General features: G+C 47.9%; 1 pseudogene; it reads left to right on the forward strand.

Moving 5' to 3' along the window:
• The first annotated feature begins 250 nt into the window (after nucleotides 1–250).
• LOC125530175 lies at nucleotides 251–4,249 on the forward strand (annotated as a pseudogene).
• The last annotated feature ends 494 nt before the right edge of the window (nucleotides 4,250–4,743 follow it).

The following is a 4,743-nucleotide window of genomic DNA, read 5'->3' on the forward strand; positions in this document are numbered from 1 at the left end:
CAAAATGTGTAGTCGGTTCCAAGAAATTGTGTTGCTAGTTTCGGAAAAGAATGTGGGTGGAAACATGTGGTTGGATCATGTCAAAAATTTATGCCCTCCCTGAAAAAGAGCTTGCAACCATGGCCTTGGAATGCTACACGCAGCCACACGAGTTCCAGCTACGAAGCCATCGGTTGCAACATTTGTGGATTGGTAGGGGAAAAGATCGTAGGCCGTGCCCATGGGGGGAGGGGCGGAGGGGGAGGTGGCCATGGCGGCGAGCATCAGGGAAGAGGAGGAGAGAGTGCGGCCATGTCGGTGAGCATCGGGGGAGAGGAGGAGGAGCGTGCTTGGGGGAGAGGAGTCCGACCAGAGGGAAAAAGAAGATAAGCAGGGGAGAAGGGATGTGTGTGAGCCCACAAGGACGTGTGGCGCCCTGGCATTGGTGGGTGTAGCATGGCGCCCTGGCATTGCTGGGTGTAGCGTGGCGCTACGCGACCAGACGAAGCTTTGGCGTTTCCCTAAATGATATGGTAATAATTTTAGACCAAAGGGAAAAAGAAGATAAGCAGGGGAGAAGGGATGTGCGTGGGGCGCAAGGACGCGTGGCTCTTTGGCATTGATGGGTGTGGCGTGGCGCCTTAGTATTGGTGGGTGTGGCGTGGCGCATGGGAGAGAGCTAGGCGACCGGACGAAGCTTCGACGTTTCCCTAAATGATAATGGTAATAATTTTAGACCCTTTCCATTCCACAAAAAAAATCCACATTTCTCCTTCGTGGTCTGAAAAATGAAAGCGCCTCCCCTTCCCACCAAGCCCCCAAACTCCCACTTCGCCTTCTCTCCTACGGTTTCTCGCCTCGCACCACCCAGCCACCCCAGTCTCCCCAGCGATCGGATCAATGGCGGATGCGGCAGCGGCGACACCGGAGAAGGCTCACGTTGAGGAGCTCCGATGGCGTGGAGTTTGTGGTGGAGGAGACGGTGGCGATGGAGTTGCAGACCATCAAGCACATGGTCGAGGACTACTGCATCGACAACATCACCCCCTCTCCAACGTCAAAGCCAAGATCCTCGCCATGGTCATCAAGTACTGCAAGCAGCACGTCCAGAAGCGCGAAGCCGAAGCCACAAACTCCATCGCCAAGGCCTCCGAGTAGGACCTCAAGACCTTTGACAAGGAGTTCGTCGACGTCAAACATCACATCCTCTTCGACCTCATCTTGGTGATATTTCCATCCAACCCTCCTCGTGGTGCTCCTTCTAGTTAGTACTACTTGTCGAGGGCTCTTGTTCCTGCTCTTTAGATGCGGTTTTGTTGTGATTTTGAACGGTTGGTACCCCAGATTTGTTCTTCACGTGCTCGTGATTTTGGGTTTTAGGGTTTCATGGCATTGTTGGGTTGGGAACTGGGCAGTACTATATACTCTCGCAGGTACTCTGATATGTATTGTAGGTTCATTGCAGGTATTCTGCAAAATATTGGAATGGTTCATTAATTTTTAAAATAAATAAAATGGGGATGTTGTCGACCTATATGTTTTTTTATGTTTTCTTTATGGGTTATTTGCCATCGTATTTACATGGTTATGTGATCCTAGGTGTTTGTAATCTCAATGGGATGAAACAACTATTATATGTTATTTGATGATAGGGTCATTTACATTTGTGCCCCTAACTCGAACCCACTACTCATATTTGCCCCTAATTTCGAAGCATGCTCAAATTTGCCCCTCTTCCATTAGTTGCACTTACAAAAATGTCCTTATGTGCCGTTTCCGTCCAGTCAAAGGGCTTTGACCGTTTTCCTGACGTTGGCTGGACATTTTTGCCCCTCTCTGCACATGCAACTTACATGTGGGACCAACGTAAAAAAATCTCTCTTATCCCCTCTCTCTGACTTACACATGGACCGCAAACAAAATTAGTACAAAATAAAAAAACACTCTCCTCTCATAATCGCCCCCCTCTCTCTCAACTTGACATGTGGGCCATGGGACCCAGGGTCAACTGGTCCACGCATTCGCGGCCGTGAGCGGCTGCGCTCGCCGGCGACTCGCCGGAGGGGGCCGTACAACCGCGGGAGGAGGTCGCGAGGCACACGATCTGTGCGATGCGCTAAGCACGCTGAGCGCGGCAGGAGTAAATGGGCGCGCGCATGGCCGATCAGTCGAGGTCCGTCATGGCGGTCGGCTTCGGGCAGGTGGCTCCGGCCACAGAATCGAGCGGGAGAAGACCGTAGTAGGTGCGTGACCCTTCGGCGACGATGACACAGAGGTCGGGTAGCTCAATGGTGGCCCGGCGCGGCCGGATTTAGGAGGGGAAGAGCGACGGTCGTGGCGGAGTTCGCGGTCCCGCGCATCGTCAACGGGCGGCCCCAGGCTCGATTGACTGCGTAGGGCGGAGGATAGGCGACCGAAGGAGCTCATGGACATGCTCATCCTGCTCGATCTGGACTCGCGCCGCGGTGGCTAGTGACGTCAACGTCGACAGAAGCTCTCAGGCGCTCTCAGCCAATAGCTTCGACATTAGCAATGATGATAGTTGTGGGCGGTGGCTCCAACCCCTTCGCCAGACCAGTCCGAGCATGCCTCTCTGGTCCTCACGAGCAGGCGCGCTGCCCTCGCCGGCGCCGGCCATCGGCCGAGCCGCACCATGGCCATGTGTGGACCAGCGTTGACCCTGGCATGGGGGGCTCCTGTGGCCCACATGTCAGGCAGAGAGAGGGAGAGAGTTTTTTTATTTATTTATTCTTTTATGTTGGCTGGGGGCCAGTTGTAAGCGAGTCAGGGGTGAGAGAGTTTTCTTGTTTTCCTGAGCCGGTCCCACGTGTAAGTGGCATGGGCATATAGGGGCAAAAACGTCCAGCAAATGTTAAGAAAACAGTCAAAGACCTTTGACTGGAAGGAAACGGCACGGAAGGGCAATTCTATAAGTGCAACTGACGGCGGAGGGGCAAATTTGAGCATGCTTGAAAATTAGGGGCAAATCTGAGTAGTGGGTTTGAATGAGGGGCACAAATGTAAATGTCCCTTGATGATATTGGTGAAAGTGCATTGCCTTACTTGCTAATATGTTTACTGAGTTAACTTGCATTGCTCCTTTCTGTATATTATATTTACTTGAGAAGAGTTACTTTGATAACATTTGACTATTTGCATTTCGTCCTTTGTTGGAAATCTAAACTATCTGACTTGCATTTCATTATTAGATTGGCGGATTATCTATAGAAATGGTCAGCAATACTGTAAGATATCAACATGGTTTGATTGTTTCTTTGTGATGGTCTTTCGGAGTGCTTTGACGTCATTACCATTCTATGCTTGTTGCATGACCAATCAAGAATGCTATTCTAGGATGCATCTGTGTTCTACTATTCGGTATCTTTATCCCATCAGATTGTAAGGCATGTGATCTTTCTTTGTTGCTTTGTGGTGTCTTTAGTCCGGATAATATTCTGCACACATGAGGATGATCTTTTGGTGTTTAGCTTTGTAGTATATGTCTCATTGTTTAATAGTATATTCTTTTGCACGTGATATAATATGCATTTCTTTACTACTCCTAGTTGGTAGGTTTGTTGCTGTAAATAGCTGTTTTGGGTTATCCTGTTGCTTGAGTAATTCATCTGCACTACATTGGAATCCATCTATGTGCAAAGCTTGTATAGTATTGTTTCAGTGTCATGTAAGACAACTCACCTTCAGACTGTACTATATGTATTGATATTGTCTTGGTTAAGTATGGAATTTTGCTCCCTCATCATGCTATATTGCTACTGTTTTGCTTAATATGAACTTCTGCTCGCTCATCATTTGCATTTTTACTACTATTTTGTTGAATTACGAAGTTCTGCTCCTTCACTATGTGAGTGATGCAATTATATCTTGTTTATGTTGCTCCTGTTTCTTATTTGTTTCGTCTCTTTTGTGTAAGTATGATACCTGACCATCATGCTTGTTGAATTACGAAGTTATGCTCCTTCACTATGTGAGTGATGCAATTATATCTTGTTTATGTTGCTCCTATTTCTTATCTGTTTCGTCTCTTTTATGTAAGTATGATACCTGACCATCATGCTTGTATTTTCCTTGACAGGTTGCAAACTACCTGGACATCAAGGGGTTGTTTGATCTGACCTGCCAGAAGGTCACTGACATTATAAAGGGGATGACTCCAAAGGAGATCCGCAAGACCTTCAACATCAAGAACGACTTCACCAAAGAGGAAGGGGATGAACTCCGGAGGAAGAACCAGTGGGCCTTAGAATGAAGGTCGAGGGGGAACAACTAAAGAAACAACTATCTCGTAATGCGAATGACCGACAATGATAGAAACCCAACTTTGTTAATGCTTGGGAGCAGCCGTTAACCATTTGTGATTCGAAACTATGCTAGTAGCACTGTTCAAGATATCTTTCGATATTCCGATAAATCGGCCGATTTATCGCTTACCTTTGTCCGACCGATAAGATTTATCGGCCGATAAATCAGCCGATATGGCGATAAATCGGCCGATATGCCGATAAACTGGCCGATTTACCCCTTATCATGGGTCAACCGATAAGTTCCCCATAAGCGATATCCCCAACATTGGCTAGTAGTAAACCGTAAGTACATTGGTCTGGTTCTGGTTGATCTGGGAGGTTTACCATCTGGCGGGCTCCGTTATCTTTATGTTGGTGGTATTTTCCTACACCCTTGAACTTGGTTATGAGTTTGGTACTGGTTGTTGGTTATTCTGCAACTACTGCCAGGTCTAATCTA

The sequence above is a fragment of the Triticum urartu genome, unplaced genomic scaffold, assembly GCF_003073215.2.
Source record: "Triticum urartu cultivar G1812 unplaced genomic scaffold, Tu2.1 TuUngrouped_contig_6124, whole genome shotgun sequence".
Classification (NCBI taxonomy): Eukaryota; Viridiplantae; Streptophyta; class Magnoliopsida; order Poales; family Poaceae; genus Triticum; species Triticum urartu.